Source organism: Sceloporus undulatus, chromosome 4 (assembly GCF_019175285.1).
Source record: "Sceloporus undulatus isolate JIND9_A2432 ecotype Alabama chromosome 4, SceUnd_v1.1, whole genome shotgun sequence".
In the NCBI taxonomy this organism is placed as follows: Eukaryota; Metazoa; Chordata; class Lepidosauria; order Squamata; family Phrynosomatidae; genus Sceloporus; species Sceloporus undulatus.
This window is the reverse complement of record NC_056525.1, coordinates 65745709-65773213: the sequence shown is the minus strand read 5'-3', so window position 1 is coordinate 65773213 and position 27505 is coordinate 65745709.

Below are 27505 nucleotides of genomic sequence, written 5' to 3'. Positions count from 1 at the left end.
AGCTACAGTGAAGTCATCTTTACCCTGTGAACAGTCTAAAGAATGTAAATGAACAGTTATCCACCAGCAATTAGCATGGGGCAGCAGGCACATTAACCAATGACTGGTTATAAAACTGTAAGTTTTAAGAACATTCACTCTCATAAATTACTTCCGCAACAGGTGCATGCCAGCCTTTAATTTTGGTTTCTCAGTAGCATTTTTGGAGGCAGAAGGGGTCACCAGAGAAAGCAAAGAAAATGAAGAATGCCTCCTCCCTGCCCCCATTCTGCAACACAAGCCATCTGCTTAGTGCTACTGTGACCATTTTGGAACACAGGGAGCTGGTTTATGCTTGAGTGAAGTGCTTGATCCATCTAGCTCTGTTTTGTCAGTTCTGACTGGCAGCAATAGCTGTCCAGAATTTCAGATATGATTCTTTTCCAGCACTACAAAGAAATATCAGTCATTCCCTGCTAGTCTACCATTCAAATATTTACCAGGCCTGACTCTGATTGGCTTCCTAAACCAGAAGAGACTGGTTATGTTCTCCATCTAACCATGTGTGTTTTCTGCAAGAAAATGACCACACACACAAAGAAGTAGAGTTTGGGAAAGTATTTTGGGAATTACAAGTCCCATGACCCCCCCCCAGGCCAGTGCAACACCCTCCCCTCCCTTCAATTGATGTATTGGCAGGCAGGGCTCCTCATAATAATTTTGTAAAGAGGAAGTATAAGTCAGAAGTGTTGAGCTTGCATTGCATGTGCATGCATAAAGTCCTGATTTCCCTGACATGGCCAAGTAAAGAATCTTAGATGTCATGGCTGGGTAATACCATCGTCTCAAAGACCCCAAGGGCCACTATTCATCAGAGTAGAAGACAACTCTGAGTTAAAGAAACCAATTAAGTGTAACAGATGTCTTCTGTTCTTGTTCATAGCAGAGGGAATTTTGGCAAGCACAGCTACTGAGCCAGAGTAGAAAAGCTGAGCTTCCAAAAAGTCAGTTGTAAATGTAATGCACTTATCACCTTCAGTATGATCATACCAGTTGCAGTTGGTGGCTTCCATTTTGATGGATGGGGAATTCATTCTGGGCAGCAGTCTGAATGTTAAAAAAGCAGTCTGAATGTTAAAGAAGGTTCTGAATCTTATCCCCAACATGGATTCAACACCTTGGATCCCATCTTTATTCCCTACCCCACCTAGGAAAGAAATTTGATAGATTTTTTTTTTAATTTTATGAATCAGACTTTATGAAATTTTATGAAATTTGACTTTATGAATCAGTTCTGTCAAGGTCCAGGCATGATGCAGGGTGGTGGTGGTGGTGGTGCAATTGCTGTTGGTGGTTCTAGTACATATTTGTAACACAGGCCTTTTTTTACACTTATAATATAAATTGCCTCCAAGACAGCCACTCCTGGTCAGTCAAAAGACAGATCTGAAAATAGGGGTTCAGCTTGCACTAGACTAGATGAGGTTACACTCCCCCTGAAAAACAGGTTCACAAATTAGGAGTACTCCTGGATTCAGCACTGAGCCTAGATACCCAAGTAAATAATGTGACAGACAGACAGATAAACAGACAGATAGACAGACACTTTCCTTTAAAGTGGCACAAGGAACCTTTGGGCCTCCAGATGTTTTATCATCCAGCAGCTCCCTCCAGCAGGCACAATGGAAAGAGATTGTGCAGATTGCCCTCTAAGGCATATGGAGGGTCAAAAGTACTCCACTCTTTCTTTCAAATGGTTCAGGACCACAGGACCTAAAGGAGTACTTGGTCCCATGTCAGTCTGGCCCTGTATAGCCATCAAAAGCAGTGGTTTTCCCTTAACCCCCTCCCACACTGTTTTGAACTTTGACTCCTGGAATCCCTGACCACTGAACATGCTAGCTAGGGATTCCAGAACATCTGCAAGATTAAGACCAAGATTAAGAACTGATCTAGAGTAGATTGGGCATGATGAGAGAGAAGGTCATGGTGGTGCCTTTGCTCAGCAGAACACTTTTTCAGGCAATCTTGTCTTTTTAGTACCTTTCATTGTGCCACTCCTTTTAAACTTTTAATTTCTTGAATTTGTTTTTCCCCCCTATAATTGCTTTGTTCCCATTGTTCTATGCTATTGCATTTAATTTTTAATTTTATGTTTGTAAACTGTACTGGAAACTTCATCATTAATGCAGTATATACATTTCTAACATAGACATGCTCATTAAAGTTTAATGATTAAGCCTATTTAAATCTTTAGCATAGATTTACTCTACATAATTAATATCAGTGAATATAACTGCTAAGTGGGGCCATCTCAGAACCAAGTAATAATTACTCAGGTGATTTATTGGATCTCCCCACATCATGGAGACATGTGGACAATGTGTATAACTGCACACTGGATTTTCCCCACACATTAAATTCAGTTGGACTCAGGTGAGTGCAGTCAGAGTGAGATCCTATTTCTTCCCAAGGAGAGAAAACCACAATTTCCGTTCCTTCTATAACTGATTACTGTCTGGTGTTCACGATTCCTAGTTTAGGGGACATATAGGGACATTGAAAGTCCCCTAATTCCCCCTTCCTAGGAAGCAACCACTGTGGAAAAACACCAGTTTGTTCTCCTGTTACATGGGAAATGGCTGATTAATGCTTCAATGCCAGCTAGCTCCCCTGTAAGGAGGAATTGCAACCACGGGCCAACCTCTGCCTGTTGCAACAGATATTACTCACAGGAGGGGCTGAGAACATGTTTCCTGAGCATTATAGGGAATGGACTGCCACCAATTGGAGTGACTGCTTCCTGGTAAGTGGAGATTGGGGGAATAAGGTTGGAAGTCACTAAGTAGCCATGCAACCATGGTGGTTATGCATTCATAATTCCCCAAAAGGATTCTAGCCATTATTCTCAGATCATACTTGGTGATTTGGATTAAAACGCTGGTCCATTGTTGGAGAATATTACTAGTTCTTTTATTTGAGGTTGTCATATACCCAGCTCCTCAGGAATCATATCAATATTTCAGACAGAGCTGAAAAATTTGAGGTTAAGAACATCTGCCTCCATCTTGATTTCTTTTTCTCCCTTTTTTTTGACAACTCAAACAGCTCATATAAGATATTTTTACTTTTTTGAAAGGAAGACCAGCTCCTAAGAGAATTCTTATAAAGCTTTTTGAAATGTGTTTTGCTTAGTGCAACTACCACTACTGTATTTTCTGAATCTTGTCATCTTGTAAATAGTGTTTGGCTTTGCAAAGTAAATAAGTTTTGTATTAACATCTTCTCTCTCTCAAAGGTTTGCTTCAAATAATTCTGTCATTACCATTACCTGTTGCATCCATAAAAAAAAAACACACAACTGGATTGTACTTTGTTTCACTGGGGAAAATATATTGCCAGGGTAGGTGATAATTTAGCATTATCTAAACAATGAGCGGCAGAAAAGTGCATCCAAGCAGAAAACATAAGGGTATGATTGTCAAAAGGCCATAAGGACAGGCATGTTGACCTTTGTAGTCCAGAATTCTGTTCACTTTGGGGCCAGCCAGTTGTCTACAGGAAATCCATACATGTAGGAGAGGCTTCTAATGGGTCTATTGAGATATGTACATGGTCTTAAAATGTTTTAACTTCTTTTAAATTATGAAATCATTTAATATGATTGTAGACTATTTAAAAAAATTAAAACAGTAAACATGACTGAAACTGTTTTAAATTGTTTGAACTGATTATATTGTATGCCAGTCTGAGGCTGCTGTCACAATGCAGAAATAAAGCACTTTGACATCACTTTAGCTTCCATGGCTCAATGTTATATAATTTTGGGATTTGTAGTTTGGTGGGGGTACCAGAGCTCTAATGCCTCACAAAACTCACAGGCTAAATATTTCACAAAACAACAAATCCCAACATTCCATAGCATTAAGTCAGGACACTTAAAGCAGTGTCAAACTGCTTTATGTCTACAGTGCAGACAAGACCTAAGAGCTCATGGTATAGGACAGATCTAAATATTCATTTAAATAAATTGAAGAAGCAGAATACAAATGCAAGAGCACCCTCTCATTCATACTTCCCAGGTAGAGCATGTAATTAGTTTGTATAACTAATTAATTGTAATTAATAAGTATTCCCAATAATGATGAATGTATACTATATTATGACTGAAGGATAATTTAATTTTCCTTATGTAACTTTTAAAAGTTGTCCAATCAGAAAAGGGAGAGATGGCCTCCCTAAATGGTCAAGGAGGAATATCACATGGTTTAAGTGCTGCCTCACCCTGAACCTTGTATAACTTCCTCATGCTCTACTCTGGGTGTTGACATGATGATGGGGGTGAACAGAAAAATGCCTTTATATCACAGGCCAGCAGCTTGCAACACTTAGGACTGTTTCACATGGCGATCTATGTGCTCACATCCCAAAAATGGTTAAAATGGCATCCCAGAAAAGCAAGTCCATTTGTGAATGGCTATCATACACAAGCACAACAAAAATTTAAAACCACATTAAAGTGGGTCCAATATGCATCTGGACATCAAATGGAGGAGGACACATTCCCATTGCCAGCTGGCAACATACTTTTTCTGTGCATGCTACATGTGTCATTTTCACAAGCCCCCCCCCCCCATGCTCCAGGGAGGGAAAGGTGGCTGTTTTTCGGCTCCGAAAGACAACCCCATGTCGACGGTGGCGGAGGCCCTCCTCTGCCTTCTTCTCCTCTCTTCGACTGAGAGAGTGTGACTGTGTGTGGCGGCAGGGCCGAGAAGGGAAGCCAGGTGATGTGAGCAGTGGTCGGTCAGTGCCCTGCGCTGCTTGGGGGTGACACTTGGTGAGGGCCTCCTGCAGGGTCCTCTAGTGCAATATCTACCTTGGCAGAGCGGGTAGCTCGAGAAGCCTGGGAGGCAGCCGGGTGGAGGGTTGGCACCGCCGTGGAGGTCCTGTCCACCATGGCTGCTCAGCTGGAGGAGCTCAGAGCTGCTGAGGCTGTGGGACCATGAGGCAAAGGAGGAGGCAGCAGCGTTATCGGTGGTCAGGAGGCTCTTGCTGGCCCTGGGGAGGAATACTGCCACCCTCAGGGAAGTCTGGGGGAAGGGTTGATGATGCTGCCACCACCACCATCCTCAGAGCAGTCCTGATGGGTGAAACGAACTCTCTTGATCCTCAGCACCCCCTTGGAGGCCCTCTTCCCCGCAAAAGTCACACTTTCTCAAACACACAACAGTCCCAGTCTTTCAGCCTGAAGGAGGTGGAGGAATATGAGGAGCAGGAGTTGGCAGAGGAGGATCATGGGAATCGAAGGGAATCTAGGGGTGATCTAAAAACACATTTCACAACAAGCCACATGCGAATTGATTGCAAATTCACATTGCAACAGGATTTGTAACTTTGATAGGCTACCGAATTTACTCATTTTTGGCATTACTTGCCACTGCAGTTGAATCAGCACTGGAATCCATTCAATGTTCTTTGATAAGTACATGTGAAATATTGTGAAACCCCATGAATGACTCTCGATTGCATTAGCTGTTCATTTGATGATCTCATGCGAAATAACATTAAACCCCATAGTTGACCCTGGGATAACCTTCCAATTTCCCCATCTGAAAAAGTCCTCAGATGCATTTTGATTAACAAAAATTTAGCTCATTTTGAGAAACAGGAAAGTAAAGAGATACTACTATATTAATTAGCTAATTGACTGTTACTAAATTTTAAAACAATTCTTCCCAAGCTCTGTTCCCATTAACTTGTACATAGAGGCATACAGTTCATGAATGTAGATGTAATACGCATACAGAACCATCATCACTAAGAGTCATTGGCCTGTTACAGACAGCCAAAATAAAGCTGCTTCGAGTCACAATGGAGGTATGGTGTTTCAATGATGTATGCGTCCTAAGAGTCCAGAAGTCACACCAAAGCCACGCTCCAGACTGGAGCATGGCTGTGGTGTGGCTTCTGGACTCTTAGGACGCATGCATCATTGAAGCACCATACCTCCACTGTGACTCGAAGCAGCTTTAATTTGGCTGTCTGTAACAGGCCATTGATAGCCTTCATCTCTATGAATTTCTCCACTCATCTTTTAAAACCATTGACACTGGCAGCCATAAGTACATCTTACAGAAGGTAGTCTACAAATTAACTATGTGCATATGAAGAAGCAACTTCATACTGCTTTTAAGTAGTCAAGAGGCTACTGATTCCCAAGTGTGTACAAGTATTTATCCATGAAATTTGCTCATGTGTTGTATAAAGTATGAATAATTCTCTTTATTGAAAGATAAAGAGTTCAAAATCTTTCTGGAAAGTCAGAACCACAACAGCTGCTTCTGTTTCCCACACAGATGTCATTCCTGAGATTGCAGACACTGAATAATTGGCATGTCTATGTGATCTCATATTCTGGATATTAAGTGGGGAGGCAAAGAAGGGTAATTCAAACTGAGAAGAGCATTTACCATGAGAGGAAGCCAATGAAAATGCTGTTGTTTAAACATATACTGAGCAAGAGCTACCATGTGAAACAATAGCATAACTGTCTCCAAATTACCCTTCTGCTTTGGAATATATATATATTCCATATATTACACATGAATTTTAAACCACTGTTAAAATTTGAAAATGCAGTTTTCACTGGGGTTTGGTTCCAGGATCTCCCCGTGGATTCCAGAATCCATGGATACTCAATACACAAGTCCCATTAAACAGAATGGCATAGTGAAATGTATCCTTTATATGAAATGGCAGAATTAAAGTATGCTTTTGGAATGTATATTTGTTTTTAATATTTCCAAGCTGTGGATGGTTGAATCCATGGATAAAACAAATCTGTGGATATGGAGGGCCAACTGTCGCACCTTAGAAAATTATCACACCAGGGCCAATAGCACAATAATCACGCTATTTGAAGATAACGGAAGCATAGCACTATAGCGATCTATATTTTTACAAAGTTGCACAATCACATGACAATGACAAGATAAAAATGATAGAGAAACACAGTTGCTTTCTGCATACATCCATTATTGCAGTGTTATCGAATGTTTCATGCATGCATCATTTCGGTGCTACTGCACATGTCTGAAAAGCATGGTTACACCCTGAACAGAACAAGATAAAATTGATAGAACTTATATATTTCAGAAAATTATTTTTATACAGTTCAAAGAAAATCGTGCCCTAAACTTCAAAATAACATAGAAATCAACTCCAAAACTGATCCTAGTAATGAAAATGAATCGCATGGACTTAAATGCACTCTGGAAAAAGATCCTGTGATAGTGTGAACGAAGCACTATTGGCTTCCACATCTTCACGATAGCACGAATGAAAAGCTATCAGCAAGCTATTCTTGGGGATTCCCCATGAATAAGAAGTTACAGGAGCATTCCAGGTTGTTAATGGGAGAAGTATAGGATGAGCATGACATCATGTGAAAATCTTCACACAATTGCACAGTCATGATGGGAGCATTCCATTTTTCTCCCATTTCTTATCCCTGTATGATAATCTCCTTTGACTTACCACACAATGCCAACTTCATCTTGTTTATGCCTTACCATTCAAGTTTGGTTATAGCACATCTAGTCATTGACAGGGAAACCTGTCAATAAGCCCCCAAATGTGTGGTTGTGCAATTAGTCCCTGGGTGTGATAAATTCCTCACTGGAGTTTATCACATGAGGGATGGGATATCATTGTTCTGTCCTTCCCGCCTGATTGAAGGAAGGACTTTCTCATTTGACCCACACTTGACCTGGCAGGGAAGTGTGATTGAGAGTGATCATGCAAATCACTTTCACACTGCAGTGGGCTGAAACTTAAAAGCTGTTATTTGCAGTCATTTGTATTAATGGGTTTTCAGCCAGCTGCAGTGTGAAAGTGATTTGTGCAATCACTTTCACTTGGGTCATGGACAGGATAAGGACAGGGGAGCAATTCCGTCCCTATTTCGTCCCCCTTGTGATAATCTCTTGTGTCCTCTCCTTTCCTCTTCTTCTTCAGTATTTCCAGACACACTTCCCCCCACACCTTTTTTCTTTTCTTTTCTCTTCTTTTTTCTTTTCTTTTTACCTTAAAAAAATTATTTTACCATACCTCTGGGATTACATTAATATATATATATATATATTATATAGAGATATATATATAATATAGATCGACCCCAAAAGGCATGCTGGATAGGACATAGGGCAGTCAGTTAGGGTTAGGGAGAAGTGTTGAAGAGAGTGCAAGATCCCATTTCCACTATTGAGAGGATGTGTGAGAAGGAATCCTTCAAAACCAGTATGTACCCAGTCCCCCTTACTAGCATGATTGCCATGAGAATGGGGCTTGTGTGATAAACTCTGCCTTCCTTTGGAAAAAGTGTAATTTATTTTGCACAAGAGATGAATAATCTCAGGTACTAGGGTGAAACGTGGCCCTCTGGGCATCCCTATCTGGCTCTCTGAAGTAATCCTGTGTGCTGTACCTCCTTCCTCATGATACTATCAATTTTAATCCTGCCCCCCCCACATCTGTAAATGATGAACTGCCTCTCTAATTGATTATTCAATGACCAGTACAAGCTTTAAAATGCTAGTATTATTAACCCCAAGCTCACACATTGGCCCCTTCCACCAAGTGAACATGGCGCACACACTCCAGAACCTCCTTGAAACTGAATTTGACTTTCCAGCTGAAAGAAAGATGAACTCTGACAAAAGTATTCTATATGGATCCTGTATGCTGCCAGCCATAACCTGCTAGTCTTCAGAGTCAATAAACTTGGCAGATACAGTGATGTTATCATCTTTATAGAGGCTATGGTGGTAGTGGTGAGGGACTTCAAGTATGGAACAGCATACAATGCTTTCCCAGCTTAAGATCTAATAAACCATTCTCCTACTTCAGTTCTGTTTTTGTTAGTACTAACAATGCAGTGAGCCCCAGGTGATTCATACAACATTGAAAGATTCCTTTTTTGAAATATCACTTTTCTGATAAGGAAGAACTTATCAAAGAAGATAGCACTGGCTGAAAATAGTTGTAAAGCTTCATAAGACAATTATAAGACTAGAGGGAAATCCTCTGCATTTCTTCTTAGAAATAGTTCCTATAGTTTTAGTGAAGCTTTCTCCCACTTAAACCTAAGTCAAATGTGGCCAACTTCATGGCTTTTCAGATATTCATCAGAATCATATTCATCTTAACCATCATTGTAATAGTGAGGGATGATTGAAGTTGCAGTCAAACAGCTTGAGGGCCATACACTGACCACTCCTGGTATAAGCAAGGAGGATAAAAGGAGATACATTACAATAACATAGTACATTTCACAGGCTATACTCTGGATGCAGTTTTCTCAAGCAGGAAGTTGATGACCTGGAGGGATGAGATTTAACACCTATTCCCTTGTTTTGGTGAGAAAATGATTCCCACCTGATTCCCATGTGGATCCCAGGAAAAGACCTGAGTTTTGGAGATGGCTTCTGTACCTTTAATGGTTGTGGAGAAGAGAGAATGTCATCACAGGTGTTACTTGTCATGCAGCCAGATAAAACAAGCAACACCAGCTGAAATTCTGTCTTCCATGCAGCCACTAAAGGTGCAAAAACCATTTTCAGTTTTCAGTCTGGCAACCCTGCTTACTACAAGATTTGAAATCTTTTAACCTTTGAATTAACTAAATAATTATGCTTTGATCAAGAATTCAAATAAATAAAGATTCTTGTAGTCATTTGGATTTATTAAGCCATGTGTTGGTCAAATTAATAATCCAGCATAAATTGATGTATAATTTCTTAATGGGATCTACAGTATTTTAAATCCTCATTTAAAGTATTGAGTTGCCAGGTATAATAAAGGACAGGGCTCCTGTATCTTTAACAGTTGTGCAAAAAAGAACATTAATGTATGTGTTATTTGTCACATAAGATTCACCAGTTGAAATGCCCTGTCCTACACAATTGTTTAATGTACAGGATTCCTGTCCTTTGTTTTATCTGGAAACTCTATAATTGAATAGCCTATGTTTGCTTTTATTATTACACTGAAATCCTTCTTAAATTGCTTTGTATGAAAAAAAAGCATGGCTAATCTGATGCCTCCTGATGCCTTGAAGAAGCCGACAAGCTAACTTCTCCCACTATTCTTCCAATAACTAGTACTCAGAGTATCTGAATTTGATTCAGAACTTATGGTTAACAGCTCCTGGCACAATCATGGAAGACAACAGGTCTATCTAATCCCTTTTTAAGACTATCTAACTAAAGTTAAAATCAACCAAGCCATTATATTCCCCATCACCATGTACTGATGTGACAGCCAGATGGTGAAGAATGTGGATAGGAACTAAAAACTCATTTGAGATGTTGTGTTGGTGAAGAGTGATGAGTGATGAGGATTCCATGGATGGCCAAAAAGACAAATCAATGAATCCTAGAACAGATCAATCCTGAACTGTCCCTGGAAGCCAAGATGTCAAAACTGAAGTTGTCATATTGGCTACATCATGAGAAAGCATGACTTATTAGAAAAGACATTAATGCTAGACAAGGTAGATGGTAGAAAGCAGAAAGAGAGGAAGAGAACATGCAAGAATGCTAGATTCAATCAGAGAGGCCATGGACCTGAATCTACAAGACCTAAGCAGAGTAGTGGAGAATAAGGGGTCTTGGTGATGTCTCATTCACAGGTTTGCGATGAGTCAAGGATAGCTCAAGGGTAGTTAACAGCAACAACAATAAAAGCCAAAACAAGTGAGATGGAAATGATGTAAAAAGCATTTTAAATGGCTTTTTAAAAAGTAAATTGCAGCCATCTGATCTCCAGACCATATTAGGCCCCTTCTTTGGAGAGTGAAAGGTAGGAGCTTTCAGTATATCTCACTATGGTCCCATTTTGGATTAGGTCAGCTGAACCAGCTAATTTGCACTGGGGAAGAAAGATCTCATTCTTTTCAAGGGAAGCTTGCTGTTCCAGTGCAAAATGATGTGCTGATCCTGATATGAACTACAAAAACAGATTAATGCATCTCTTTCCTCACCCCACCAGAGTCCTGATCAGACTTCCCACACTTGTCTTCTACTTTAAAAAAAAAATCACAAAAGACATCCATACTTCATTTTCCCCTACATTGGTGTCTGTCATGGCCAGCCAAGATCAGCTCTCGGAGGATGAGGAGGAGGATGAGCTTCCTCCAGAGCAAGGGCTGATTGAGGCAACACCAGGTGCTGTTCCTGCCCTGCCAGGTCCCAGCTGTGATCCTCCAACCCCAGAGGAGGAGGTTCAACCAGGTCCTAGTGCCGAAGAGAGACCTTCTATGGTACCACTGCCTAGTGGGGACTCTGGGGACGAAGCTTGCATGCAGGTGCCTTCTTTCAAAGAGAGAAGAGCTGAGAGTGCTTGCAGGCGCAGATCACAGAGAATTGCCGAGAGGCAATTAGCCAACCAGCCTCAGGTGGCACGAGGGAGAGTTTCCCTTACTTAAGTGGGAGAGAGACTAATGCTGGTTGCTAGAGTTTATTGCATGATCTCTCGGCGTGATTGCTGCTAGCACTAGCTCCTAGTATCTGGATTCTTTGTTACCTTGACCTTGGACCGGACTTTGGTGTTTATCAGACGAGCTCTTAAAGAGGTACTATTCCAGTGTGACTCCTCTAGCTGCCTCCTGTTGCATGCTGGGATTGGCAGTTTTAAGGAGGGGTATTTAGAATTCTCAGGCAGAGAAGTTCAGCTCCTTAAAACTGCCAATCCCAGCATGCAACAGGAGGCTGCTAGAGGAGTCACACTGGAATAGTACCTCTTTAAGAGCATAGTGTGATAAACATCTTTGTTATCTCTTGGCTGTTTTGACCTTGGACTGTTTGACCAACGCTGTTTCTCGGTATCCTGACTTCGGCTTGACTCTTGGAATGTTTGGACTTCTGGAATTCTGAACTCGGCTTGTTTTCTCGGACTGCTCTCAGACTGGTTCCTTGCAAGGTCTGCTTTACTTTCACTTCCACTGTGCTAAGGCTCTGTTATCAGCTACTGTCAAGTGTCTGCTGGCAGCATTCCCGGACAGTGTCTATGAATCCAATAAATTTGAAGAAAATTCAAATAGAAATAAGCAACTTTTATGGGGGGAAATATTACCCTAAAAACACATTCTGTTGAATGGGCCATCAGAGAGAACTGTCCTCTACCTACATTGATATCTCGTCAGACAATCTTAACTGACAACAACAAAACAACACCTTAACAAAATGCAGTTTTGTTACTCTGTCAGCTTTTTCCTTCTCCTGTATTATTTTTAACACCTTTGCCTAAATGTTGAAGTCAGTGAAGTTTCAAAAGCTTGCATGATGTATTTTGTACATTTTTGGTTGGTCCAATAAAGATATCACTGTTTGGTGGATTTTGGGTGTTATTGTATTTTGCTGCATGGCAAACATGGCTTCCCCTGGATATGTTTTGGTGCTGTTTTGCTTCCTCTGGTGCCTGCTGCTTTTGCCTTCCTGTATAAATAGCAATAGCAAGAACGCTTCTATAGTGCTTATCAGTACACTTAAGTGCTCCCTAAGCAATTTACAATAGGTATGCTAAATTGCCCCCAACAAGCTGGGTGCTCATTTTAGTGACCTTGGAAGGATACCATGCTGAGTTGACCTGGAGTCCCTGGCTGGTATCGAACTCACAACCTTGTGACTGTGAGTGTGGGGTGCAGTACTGGCATTTAACCACTGTGCCACCAGGACCCCTTTAACCACATGGATGTTCTACCCAGTCAGAGATGACAAAGTAAAAAGATGTACATCACTGTCCTTCAAGGGCTACTCAGATTGGGTCATACAGTGACAAAGCAGGGGGCAAGATAAGCAAATTAGCAAATGCTTTACAACAAGCAGGGGGGATGTCCCACAACGGGAGGGACTGCAAGGATTTTGTCATTGTGCCAAAAATGTAAGGAAGAGGACTTTTTTAACCTGTGAACGCGCTCCTTTGTTTAAAAAAAATCCCACCCTTCCACCACTCTTTTCATTATCTTTTATTATCCACCCCAGAAAGATCAGGAACCAATGCCTTTCTAATCTCTTCAGTAATTAATCCCGTTCTTTCTCGTGTACTCGGTAAGGAACAGAAGACAGATTAGGCAGGATACAGGCTCATTGTTTACCTCCATTCTTACCTCAGAATTATGCTTTGGCATGAGGGAGGTGGTGTAGCAAAAGAAGCAAAGAAGCCTCCCCTGAATGCAAGCGGGAAAGTTGTCATGCTGCCATGAACAGTGGGCTGTATAATTAAAGCATAATTGCATCCTTAAAGCCCATGCTGCATTTAATGAACTCATTCCATTTAAATCAGCCATGAGTCAAGAGAAGGCAGAAGCACTCCCCCACTCCTCCTCCTCTTCTTCAGTCCCGGAGTGAGAAGGATGGAAGGGAGCGAGTGCTGGAGGAGGGGTGAGTAGGAAAGGTGGCTTTTTCATCCTAATTATAACTAAGCAAGCTAGTGCTTGGCCCTCACCTTTCCAGCACCTTTCCTTGCTCAGTTGCTTAATCATTACAAACCAGTTTCTGTAATTAGTATCAGAAGCTATTTATCTTGAGCCCAGTGGGGTAGTGGTGTCATTTAACAGGAGCGTGGGTGCCAGCAAACAGGATAACTTACTAGACAACAGGAGAGGGACCCCAGAATGAAAGAATAACATTAATTCTCTGCAACCTTTTTATTCATTAGAGGGAAACCATCTAATCTACATGAACTCTTCTTCTTCTTCTTCTTCTTCTTCTTCTTCTTCTGTGTAGAAGCTCCTTGTTATTTCATAGTTCCCCATCAAGGAAGCACATACAGTATATACTTAAGGCAAGGCTAAGAAACTTGACAGAGAGACGGTGTGGTGTCATGGTGTGAACCTTGGAGACTAGTTTTCAAAATCCTGCTCAGCTATGGAAATCCACTGGGTGACCTAGGGCAAGTCATAGGCTCTAAGCCTAAGAGGAAGGCAATGGCAAAGTTCCTATGAAGAAATCATATCAAGAAAACCCTGGAACAGGATTGCCATGAATCACAGCAGACTTGAAAGACACAGAACATCAAGAAACATGACACCCTTCGAGATGTTTTGGGTTACGGCTCCCACATTCCAAGACAATTGGACATGCTCAATGAGATTTATGGGAGTTGTGGAGGAAAGGCTCTGGAGACCACTGAGAGCTTCTCTGTCCATGGCTGGGTGTCACATATTACAATGTGTACTCTGAAGGCTGGAGTACTTTTTCCAAAATGAAGGCCAGATTTTGCCAAAGCTTTGGAAAAAGTTATTGTTAGACTACAGATCCCAGAATTCCCCAGCCAATGAGAGATTCCTTTGGAGTTCTTCACAGTCCATTTTTCTTCTCACCATCCTAATTAATTTAATGTCATCACCAAATTGTGTATGCATGTGTCTTCATGTCACCAGTCAACTTATACATATCCCATGAATATCATAGGATTTTTCTTAGCCAAAGAATACTCATAGGTGGTTTTGCCAGTTCCTTCCTCTGAAATTTAGCCTACAGTATCTGGTATTCATTGGCAGTTTCCCATCCAAGTACTAACAAAGGCTAATCCTATTTAGCACCAGTTAACTCAATCCTGAGAGCCAGCGTAGCATAGTGGTTTGAGTGTTGGACAATGACTCTGGAGACCAGGGTTCGATTCCCAGCTTTGCCATGATACCTGCTTGGTGACCTTGGGCAAGCCACACTCTCTCAGCCTCAGAGGATGGAATGGCAAACTCCCCCTAATGAAATTTGCCAAGAAAAAAACATGATTGATTCGTCTTAGGGTCGCCATATGTCAGAAATGATTTGAAGGCACACAACAATAACATCTAACACACCCCTAAAGCTAGATGTGTCAGGAGGTTTATTATACCTTGACTTTGATAGACATACATGTTTTGCATTTTCTTTTGAGAATATTTTGTCTGAAATCTTGTACATGCCCAAATATATCATAATTTTTGCTCTTACACTAGCACGCTGGATGATATGTCAGGAGACCTTAAAGCCACCTTTGCATTCTTATTTAGGTTTCTCCTTGCTTGAGATATCAATTATATACTTTAATCAATTTTGAAATATTTCATTTATTATCTTGTCATTGTCTTCATGGTGGTAACATTTTTAACTGCTTCAGATGGTATACTGTTATTAATATTGTACTGTTGTTATATTAATACGTTCGGCATTTTCATTAATTTATAAAAGCACATCTGAAAGTATGCAAAGTTTGTAATGATCTGCTTACCAAGATTGAGCCCCTCCTCCCCCACAACTTAAAAATAATTCCAGGGCCCCTCCACAGCCTTAGAAAATGAAAGGAAGAAGCTGCCAAGAGGTAAGATTGTTAAGTACCATATCATTTACCAGATCCAAAACACTATAACTTGTCTTTCAGAACCAAAGCACTTCAAAGCAAAAGCATAAATAGTTTATTACTGCAAAGTATTTTTACAGTGAATGTTTATGGGAGTAAATTACACAGTTGCAAATAAAACAAACAAAAAACATTCAGTTTTTAAGATGGCATGAGCATGGCTACTGTGCATTATTCATAGTAGTTAACAAAGAGTTTTAACTGACTGCAGGACATCTTATATGTTTACAAAGTACACTGTGTTTAATATTTCACAAAAGCAACATTTTTAAAAAATCATGATTTGATTGCTGACCTAATTATCAAAGCTTTGAAGGGGAGGGGGACACTCTTGCACTTTCATGAATATAACTTTTTAATGCATGGATGCTAAGGGGGCAGCTCAACTACATAGCTCTGTGCACTTGTTGGAGGATGCCGAATCAATGAAGAACCTGTGTCCAGGCAGCTGTGAATGAACAAGAAAATGAATCCACAGTAGGACTGGATCATTCCCTAAGTATCTAGTCCTTGAAAATGGTTCCTGGAAATAAAATTGCAAAGAGGAATCTCCAAAAATGATCTGTTAAATCCAGTCATTTCCTTCACACACACACGAGAGTGGAGAACATTTTAGAACCCATAATAATAATAATAATAATATTTATTTGTATACCGCCCTCTGGCAAACCAATCCGGGCGGTTAACAACAGTAAAATATAAAATATGACAATTAAAAACACTTTATCCCTCCCCCCCTTAAGACAGTATTAAATAGTATAACATATTAAAAATACAATATCAAGGATAAAAACAGCAATTAAAACTAAAAACCCTGATATCCCTCTGTTGATCCTCAACCATCTCTAAGATGGGGCCACGGGAGGAATGAGGGAATCAGGGAACCTGGGAACCTGGGCCGGGATGGTTAATCTGGAAAGGCCTGCCGGAAGAGATCCGTCTTGACCGCTTTTTTAAAGCTGTCTAATGATGTTATCTGACGGATCTCATCCAGCAGGTCGTTCCAGAGTTTGGGGGCGACAGCAGAGAATGCCCTCTGGGAGGTTGCCGCAAGCCTAGATTTTAGAGGCTGCAGTAAGTTCCTCCCAGAGGACCGGAGAGCGCGGGGAGGATTGTATGGGAGGAGGCGGTTTCTAAGATAGTTTGGACCCAAGCCATTTAGGGCTTTAAAGGTGATAACCAACACCTTGTACTGGGCCCGGAAGCTGATAGGCAGCCAGTGGAGGACCTCAAAACCGGAGTAATGTGGTCCCTCCTAGATGTACCTGACACAAGCCTGGCTGCCATGTTTTGAACCAGCTGTAATTTCCGAGTCAAGCACAGGGGTAGCCCATGTAGAGTGCATTACAGAAATCAAGGCGTGAGGTTACCAGTGCGTGCACAACCGTCTCGAGATCCCTTACTTCCAGAAAAGGGCGCAGCGGGCGTATCAGCCGAAGCTGATAACAGGCACTCCTGACCGTCGCATTTACCTGATTTGTCATCAGGAGCGACGAGTCAAGGAGCACCCCCAGACTGCGAACACAGTGCTGGAGGAGAGTGTGACCCATCCAGGACTGGAGGTTGCAACCCAATTCTTGGTTTCGGGGCCGCTACATGAGCACCTCCGTCTTGTCTGGATCAGTTTCAATCTGTTTTTCCTCATCCAGCCCATTACCACCCCGCCTGAAGACATTCATTGAGAGAAGAGATGCCATCGGAATTCGAGGCCGACGAACGAGATACGGAGAAATAGATTTGGGTGTCATCAGCGTACGGAGAAACCCAGCACCAAACTCCGTATTATCTCACCCAGCGGCTTCATATAGATGTTGAAATAACTCGGGGACAAAATAGCCCCTGAGGAACCCCACAGTGAGGTACCTCTACTGGAGCTACAGTCCCCGATAGCACCCTCTGAGACCTGCCCGAGAGAAGGACCGGAACCACTGCAAAGCAGTGCCCCCAATACCTAACCCCTTCAGGCGGTCCAAGGGATGCGTGATCTATAGTATCAAAAGCCGCTGAGAGTGAAGAGCACCAACAGGGTCACACCCCCCTGTCAAGGCTCAGACGCAGATCGTCGGTCAAGGCAACCAGGGCGTCCAACCCCAAAGCCTGTCCTAAAGCCATTTTGAAATGGGTCTAGTAATCGGCTTCATCCAAGAACAGCTTGGAGCGGAAGGGCAACCGCCCTCTCGATCACCTTGCTCAAAAATGGCAGCAATGACACCGGCCTATAATTCTTCATATCCAGGGGGTCCAGGGAAGGTTTTTTCAGGAGCGGCCTAACCGCCGCTTCCTTTAAACAAACCCAGGCTCTACACGCACTGCAAAAGAGACTCTTACTACATTACCACATGAGCTCCCATCTCACTGCAATCATGTTAGTTAATGAAAACGGAAACATACCAGTTTGAGAGTAGCTGTTATCTTGCATTTTCATAATAGCATGACTTCTGTCATTGATGGTCTCTTACACTCTCTTCTGCACTCCTCCTTAACCATGCCTCCCTGCCCTATGCCCTAGCAAACTTTTTTTTTGGGGGGGGTCTTTTTTATTTTCAATGCAATTTGAGGGTTATGCTAATGTGACTTATGAAAAAGAAATAGAAAAATAAATGAAGAAAATCAGCCTGCTTGGGAGGGAGGGGGAGCAAGGGGGAGGGAGGACAGATGGAGAGGAGGAGACACTGTCACCATGTGACTGCCATATCAGAACTGCCATAGCAGTGATGTTTGGTATCTAAGTACTGTAATAATGGGACAGCCATGCTATTGGGAGTTTATGGACAGGTTTTCTCTGTCAGTGAAAAGGGATGCTGTAACCACACTTTGGAGACAGCAGCTACGGATCAAAGGTGATGTTGTGCATTAGGTATTGCCAAAGATGCTATTTTTCAACTTTAATTTCAGTTTAAAAGGTGTGTGTGATAATTTTCTTAACCTCAGATTAAGAGACTATCTTCATGCATTGCATTCATGATTCTAACAGAGATTTTTAGCCTCAGATTCCCTAGAACCAATTTAGTGTCACTGTAATTCTAGAGACAATGAAATAACCTTCCTCTCTTGGTCTTGCTTTAAGGAGAGCTAATTTATCACACCAGTCAAGACATCCACTGTGCTCTTTCCCCAGTTCAATAAATCTGTCTTCTAGCTACATAATATCCTACAATCCACAGAAAACAATATTTGTTTTGACCCTTGTCACTCCTGGCAACACAGAGTTCTAACTCTCCCACTTCAGTCCCCCACCCATTCTTAACATTTTTATACTGTCTAAACACCAGCCACTGCAGCTTGGATACATTGGTCATGCCTGACATCCTGCTCCACCTCCACCACCTAATTTCTAGAATGCGCTGATGAACTTTTGATGAAATGTTATCAGGAGCAAACTCATCACAGCCTCCATCCCCACATAATTCTTCACAGTGATCTATAAACTATAGGGGAAATCCCTAAGCCACTTGGAACAGTGGTTTGCAAAATGTAGATCTCCAGATGTTGCCCCATAGACTCCCAGCATGGTTCAACAGTGATTATTCTTGTTGACGGCATTTGGAAAATGATGTCCAACAACATCTGAGAACCTACAGTTTTGAGAACCAGCAACCAGAAAATAGAAAAATTTTCATTTTTTTATTTTAAAGGGAAGAAGATGAAAACTCAGAGGTGAATGAGGAGAGAAAGAAAGTACAAGAAGAAGAGGACAAAGTAGTTCCAATGAGTGAGGATGAGAATAGAGAGGAATTGGTAGAAGAATAAGTAAATACAGTGAGTTTGGTGAAGGAAAGAACAGACAAATTGATTATTAATTGGCTATTCTAAAATGAAATTAATAACTCATTTTGAGGATGAAAAGTATCTGCTAAAGCTTTTTTAAAAAATAATAATTCCTAGTGTGACAGTTTTTGGAATGTATTTTCAGACGCATAATTTTTTCTTTTCTGTGGACTGGACATGTGTGTGGCATATAATTTGGGTGAATCTGATTTGACACTAACATCATGCACAAGACAAAGGCTTGAATTATTCTTATTCATAACCTGTTTCATAAGCTGATGGCTCATGGTTGTTGCACTGAGTTGAGCGGAGCAATTCACACATACTACTGCCCAGGAAGCAGCCAGCAGCTGATAACAAAACCAAAATAATGAAGATATAAGCAAAATAGCGCAACACAGTCTATGTAATACAGCAAGTCTTGAACTTCAGACTTACAAAAGTGAAAGCAAAATGTTCCCAAACAAGGTCCATAACCAGTCCGTGTTCAATCCAAAGGATCAAGCAATCACTATAGTCAAGCAGTCCAAAAGAGTCAAGGGTTCCAGAAAGCAGAATGGTCAGTCCAAAGTCCAAAGGTCCAATCCAGGAAGTCAACAAGAGAGTCCATGAGCAAGGTGCTTTCACCAGGGAAATCAGTTAACATCTGACAAAGGTTTTGGCATTCCTCCCAAGCTTTTATCTCTAGTACTCACTGGTGCAGTTGATCTCTAATTGCTTGGCATCTCATACAAAGCCTCAGAGACAGCCGCAGCCTCACCCTTCAGATCTCCTTTGGCTGTAAGAAGGCACAGATAAATTGGTCTCTTCCTTCTCCTCCTCCTCATTACCAGGGAGCACTGCTACCTGTATGCTGAGCTCTTGACCATCCTCTTTGTCTCCAGTCTCTACTGGCACTGCCAGGGCAGAACTAGGGCCAGTCTCAGGGTGAGACTCCTCCACCTCTCTTTCCTCTTCTGAATCCTCAGCTAGGCTGGCCATGACACCCACTTGACATTTACATATTATTAGTTGAGATTCATTTGTAACTGTATGCATTGACACTTGGGAGCAGATCTACACTCATGTATGAATACACTATTTATCCTGCTAGTGCCTATAAGTAAATCAGTTATTCTATAAGATAATATGCTATTGTTTCACTTACTGGAGAAATATACAGCAGAGCAGAGACTTAAAATGTATCACAAATTGTACTGTTCCTTCTAAGGACAAAGGTGTATTTTACAATATTTTAGTGAGGTGCAATTATTGTAGATGAAGAAAAGTATATCAGTACTTGCACACCAGAAGATGCTAAATTTAAATGATAGAAAGGATAGGAGAAAGAAGTAAGAACTCTGTCTGTCTTTTTAATAATATATTCTTTTCTAAAGAAATTGGCCTGAATGCTATTGGTTAATGCAATTAAAGCAGACCCATTTGAGTCAATGTAATTCTCACAATTTACTAATCAGTTCATTGAGTTCATTCTGGTTTGGATAGCAGTATGTGTCAGATTAAAGAACCTCTTTACACCAAAGAGGTTCTTGGTATTTTACAACCACCAACTTCTCAGATTGATCTCTGCTTTGCTTATGCAATTCTGAAGTCAAGCTGATGCTGAGGACTCTTTCCTTGGTGGCAATCAGAACTCAGCAACTCCTGCTAAAGCACAGACAAATTGCATGTCATCCCTGTGCAGTCTGCACAGCCTCTGAATAACCTCTGTGTTTGCCAGGTGAAATACAAGACAGGACTCCTTGACCTTTACTGCAGGAATGAGCAAAGTGTGGCCTCCTGTAGCCCAAGATTTCTTCCAATTTTTTTTTTAAATTCAAAAGCAGTTTTTCACCTCTAAACTCCCTAAATCACTCAAAACAAATTTGCCCCATTTGCCCTCATTCTGTGGGAGGAAAAAACACAGAAGCATTAAAATTGGCTGAAAATAAAACAAGAAATTACACCACTTACTTCCTGTTTCTATTCTGGCAATTTTTTGTGTGGAGGAGGAGCTTCTTGGAGGTGTTCAAGGTATGTCAGGGCTTGGGATGGGAAAGCAAGACTGCCGTATTTTGCAGCAGTTTTGAGCCATTTTGCTTATGTGAAATCTCGGGGCTTTGGCACACCAGTGTGTCCCACTGGGAGTGTACAGGGGCAAAAACTGGTTCCCATTTACTCCACAGTTGCCCACTGGGAAAAAGTGGGGGGGGGGAAATAATGCTTCCATGAATTAAGGCTTTAAGAACCTTCTGATGTATTATTATTCCCAGGAGAGAAAAGAAACTCCCAAGAAATATATTCTACTTCAATGTCCAAATCCTTAAGCACAAAAATATTAAGGCCTTGAGGAAGATGCAATGAATGGTGCAGAAGGAACTGCAGTTCTAGTGAGAATGGGGATAACCAGTGATAATTAAACTTCCAATTTTACTTGGAGTGAATAGATTCACTACTTCAGATGTGAAGCAGTAATTAACTTTGATGAGTTGAAAAGATAATGGTGTCATGCCTATCCATAAGAACGTTGCAGTCTCTGAAGCCCCTGCAGTCCAAAATCATCAGAATGTGTAGACATGCATGTATCTATGCCAAAATGGCCCTTCATATTGATCCAGATTAGCAGAGTGTTTCTTAGAGGAGAGCTGAATGGGCTTACTCCAGATTTTATTTAAGATGAAATTGGACACTTCCTGCTTAGCCAAAACATCCAACGAATGAAGGTTCCATAATGATTGGTTGAAATCATAGGAATACAGGTGGTAGTGATGGTATTTCTGGCTGACTACTGTCCCAAGGGACATTCCAGTCTTCATTGGTTCATATGCACAAACAATCCCCCTAACATAGATTATTGCATTGACTAATACTCCGACTGCTCCCCAATAAGATACAGTCAGGTTGCAGGTTGCTGGCAGGTATTATTGCTCATAATTTGCCGCTGATTCCGCCAGGTGACTGCAACCCAGCTGCATACTGGTTCCCAGGCATGCTTCGGCGACCGCTTTTCCAAAACCGCAAAATCTCATCTTGGAAAACTGGCCTTTGAAGCATGTCTGAGATGCAGGGTGCAGCCAAGTTGCAATTGCCCAGCAGAACTGGCAGAAAATTATGAGCTATAATACCTGCCAGCAACCCACAACCCACCTGTATTGCTTTTGGGGAGCAGTCAGATTATTAGTCAATGCAATAATCTCAATAGTTTTCCCCCAGTTTTTGTTTTGGGCCTGGTGATAGGGATGAAACTGCCAGATGGATAAAAGACAATTATCCAGCAGAATTAGATTCTCATCCATCCACTAAATACCATAACTTCCAGCATTGCAAAGATGAAACCTAGGACCCATGTGGCCAAGCAACAAGAGTGTGTGGTCAAAATGGCAAAAGTGGTCAATGAAGAAGAACAGACCAGCTAGGAAAGGACACAGAAATTTGGTTTGGCCTGAGCCCATTGAAAAGGACAAGATTCCAACCCTTTCTCTCTTTATCCCCACTATGTCACTTGACATAGTTAACTGAGTTTTGCAACTACTCTTGCACTTTGAACTCAATTTGCACCAATGAAAGCATGCTGAGGACAAAGAAAGAAAGTAGGAAGAAAAGAAAGAGAGACATGGGAAAATTTTAAAAGCAGTTGAAATAGCAGGATGGTAATGATTACTGTCCCTGCCAAATTGGGACAGTTGGAGGGTATGGAATAATATGTTATGCTCCCTGCCTCTTCCACCCATGCTATCTGAGGATGATGGGAGTTCAAGCCTAATAAAACCAGCTGACACACAGTAATGGAAGACTGGATTGTGGCTCAGGAGGAAAAGCTCCATCATGTACATCTTTCTAATATGTGAATAGTAGACTCAGCTGAAAAACAGAAGCTCACATCTGTTAAAACACCAACTTGTCTCTCCAAAGATGGCTGGTGAATGCGTATCTCATGTCTTGGCTTCTGATAACTTTAAAAGAAAATATGAGGCGCAATCCAGACAAAGCTAAGTAATTGTACAGCCCCTGGGCAATTATTCTTTTTTTTAAGGCAGATTACTGGTTAATAGCCCAAGACGGTTGATGGTTCCTCGATGCTTTAAAGAATGGTCTCTGGATAGCTGGAGATCTGTCTTAGTTGTTTTGAAAGAGATCTTCATCAGAGCTTAGAGAAAATGACACTCCACTAGATGAGAAGTAGTTTGGAAGGCGGGGGTAATATAACATGTCCTGTTTTAACAGTTCTGTCTTTAATGTAGAGGTAGGAATCATGCAGTGCTCCAGATGTTGCCAAACTGTAACACCCATCATTCCTCACCATTTGCTATGCTGACAAGGGCTGCTGGGAGTAGCCATTCATTAGCAACTGGAGGTATGGATAATTCCCATGGTTGCCTCATTTAAAGAGCTGTCCAGTCTTAACGCACTGTGAGAAAAAAGGGCAGGAAGGCTCAGTTTGCTCATCAACAGACAGTGTACATAGGTCACCCTGTCACAATAATTTGCAGTATGGTGAGAAACTTTTTATTTCTCTTTCAGTTCCAGTAATTATTTTGAAATTTCATCTCTACATATTAATCAGCAAATGCAAGTAACTCTTTTTTGACCATGCACTTCCTTCTTTTTGCACATGTGCAAGTAACCACCACAATGTGAAAGAGTACAAAAAACTGTTTTTAGTTTCAGAGAATAAGATAGGAACTGGCTGAAGAGGGAGACCTTGAAGATATGAGTGGAAAATCATGAGGACTTCCATATGTTGCTGAATTGCAACCAGCATAGCTACTGGGAAGGAAGGCTGAGAGTTTCAGTCCAACAACATCTGGAGGGCTGTAATTTGCAACATCTGTAAAGCTGCTGTGGGGTAGTAAGGGTGCAGCTGTGTAATTTACCTGCTGTTTCCTTTTACTTATGAACTGCTTGCAAGTTAGCAAATAACTATTACATACACTGCAGTTCTTTCATTATTTCTCTCTGTTTTAATGTCATCTAGATTCTAGAGGAAGCCAAGACAGACACTTTCACACTACACAATTATAGCACTGTATTTCCACTTCACCTGCCCTAGCTCCATCATACTGGATCATAAGATTTTCAGTTTCAAGATGGTATTTGGAATTTTCAGTCAAAGAGTTCTAGTGCCTCACCAAACTACATTCCCTATGATATAGCTATGGCAGTTAAAATGGGATCAATGTGCTATAATTACATAGTGCAAAAGAATCCAAAGCTTCATGACTCAAAAATGTCTGGAGTTAGTCCAGAACATGCAAAAGCACCTTTAAATCCCAATTAGAGGCCCAGCAGCAGCAGCAGACATACTGAAATATTTGTCAGGCTTCACATGCATCAGCAAAGCCAATTCCAGTCTATGGTCCCAATCCCTGCTTCAGCACCCATGACCACATGTCCTCTTGCCCCACAGTGGTGGCATTGCTGCTGACACCAGCATTGTCCACACAACTATATCTGCTTGCATGGTGGCAGCATTTAACAGGAGTTATCAGTTCACAGAATCTCTTATGTGAGTTAAAATACAATTGGCCCTCTGGATCCATGGATTCTGCATCCACAGATTTAACCAACCATGGTTCAGAAATATTCCTCAAAAAGAATTCCAAGAAGCAAACCTTAATTTTGCCATTTTATATAAGGGACACCATTTTACTATATCACTGTATATAATGGGAATTAAGAATTCATGGATTTTGGTATCCTCAGGGAGTTCTTGGAACCAACCCCTAGTGGATAGCAGGATCGCACTATGCAGCTGCCAAACCTAAAGGGTGCTCAACAATTGCTCCTCTTCATCCTGGAGAGAAGTGACCATTGGTTGGCACACGGTTCTGTCCCAGGCCCAGTGCTATTCAACATCTTTATCAATGACTTGGATGAAAGAATAGGGGGCATGCTTATCATATTTGCAGATGATACCAAATTAGGAGGCATTGCTAATAGCCCTGAGGACAGGATCAAAATTCAAAATGACCCTAATAGATTAGAAAGCTGGGCCAAAGCTAGCAAAATTAATTTCCATGCAGAGAAATGTGAGGTACTGCACTTAAAGCAAATAAATAAATAAATAAATAAATAAATAAATAAAATATGCATATTAGACTGGATTCAAATAAAAAAGAAAGGTCCGTTGCAAATTGAAGGGTTCGAAAACAGATTTGGGTGGCACGCCCACTTAATATATAAAAAAGATTTTATTCATAAAGACTTTAATAATCATCTTTTGAAGCGTGCACTTCTAAGAGTTTGGAATAAGGTAAAGAAGAGATGGAAAGAAACAATTCCAGGTTGGAACTCGAATAATGAGGCTTTCTTTAGGAATGAATCAATGAGTGAAGAGGGATGGGTTATCTATGACCAGATTTTGGATAGAAAACAGCAGGAGATAAGATTAAAAGATCAGGAAGAACTAAATAACGCAGGCTACAATTGTAGTTTGTTTTTATACCGACAGATCAAAGAAAGGTTTAAGATTGATTATAAATTTGGGATGAAGAGTTGAGTAATATAATTCGGGCTGAAGAAAATCACCATATAGCTAAATTTTACAAATTGTTATTAAAATACGAGCAGGAAGCCGAAATAGTTAAACATTGTACGACTAAATGGGCCCAAGATATAGGGGACATTATTCAATTGGACTGGTGGGCATATGCTTGGAAAAGAGGCTCAAAATTTACTCTGTGCTATAGTTTGAGGGAGAATTGGTATAAAATGCAATTCCACTGGTATTTAACTCCATATAAACTATCCAGGATGTGTAAGGATACAAGTGAGCTGTGCTGGAAATGTAACAAGGATGTAGGACAGTTTTGTCATGTATGGTGGAAATGCGACAAGGTCAAAGTGTACTGAAAATTAATCCAGGTACAGATCCAGGAGATATTAAAAGTCAATATCCCATTAGACCCCAAACTGTTTCTATTACATATGGTAATAAATTAGGAAATTAAGAAGAAGGAAGGCCCGTTATAAATGGGCACCCTAGGATGGACTCAGTCCATGCTAGGGTTAGAAAGGGGCGTCTCTTCCAGACGCCCCAACCCTAGCACAGACTGAGTCCGTAACAAATGGCCGCGGCCGTTCCACACGGCCACTGCCATCTTGATGTAACGGATGCTCTGCATCCGCACGTCACGCCCCGTAAATGATGCCGCGAGTGCGCGACTAGCGCCTCGCGGCGTCTCTTCCGGGGAGCAAGAAGGAGTGCGATTTTCGTGCTCCTTCTTGGCAGCGTCCGGGAACCGCGTCGTTTGGCTGCTGCAGTTCTCGGACGCTGCAACCGGCGGCGGCGTGAGACGGCCCCTTCTGGGCCATCTGTAACTCGCCCATGAAACTATATTATTATACATGGTGTTGGCAGCGAGAATATTGTTTGGTTCAAAATGGAAAAGGGACCATTGCCCAAAAATATCACAATGGTAACTTAAGCTGTATGAATACATGGAAATGGATAAGTTAACCAAATTATTGAAAGAAGAATCCTTAGACCTATTTCAAAAAACATGGAATCCGCTATTAACTTATCTAAAAGAATATAAAAACTCTAGTTACACAATTGGACTAGAGTGAACTTTGGCGTTTTCATCAGTGTAGTAAAATTAAGAGAAATAGGATTCAGAACAATGGATGCAAGCTATAGGAAAAGAGATTCCACCTAAGCATTAAGAGGAACTTCCTGACAGTAAGAGCTGTTCGACAGTGGAATACACTGCCTCAGACAGTGGCGGAGTCTCCTTCTTTGCAGGTCTTTAAACAGAGGCTGGATGACCATCTATCAGGGATGCTTTGATTTGAGATTTCCTGCATGGCAGGGGGTTGGACTGGATGACCCTTGCGGTCTCTTCCAACTCTATGATTCTATGATTCTGTGCTCTTGGCACATTACCGTATCTGACTAAGATCTAAACTGCACTACAGAAATAATGCATTTTGACATTTTAACTGCCATAGTTCAATACTGTGGAATTCTTGGATTTGTAGTTTTGTGAGATATTTACCCATCTCTGTCAGAGAGCTCTGATACCACAACAAACTACAAATTCCAGGATTCCATACCCATAGCAGTTAAAGTGGTGTCAAACTGAATTAATTCTTTAATACAGATTAGACCTACTGTAAGCCTCCTCACCTGTGAGTGCATGTGGGAAGGTAGATGTTTGCACCCCCATTACTGCCTAGTAATCAAGCCATGTTGGGGGAGGGTGTTGCACTGAGTCTAGTTAATCCAGCTTCCCAACAAACCCAGAACCAGGCTGGCCCACAAAATCAGATGCAGTTTAAAACTATCTGACCTTGGCTAGACTGTACCTGTGTATTGTCATCTGTTTGCAATCTGTTTCTCCATATATCCCTTTTTGGTTAAAATGTGCAAAAATAA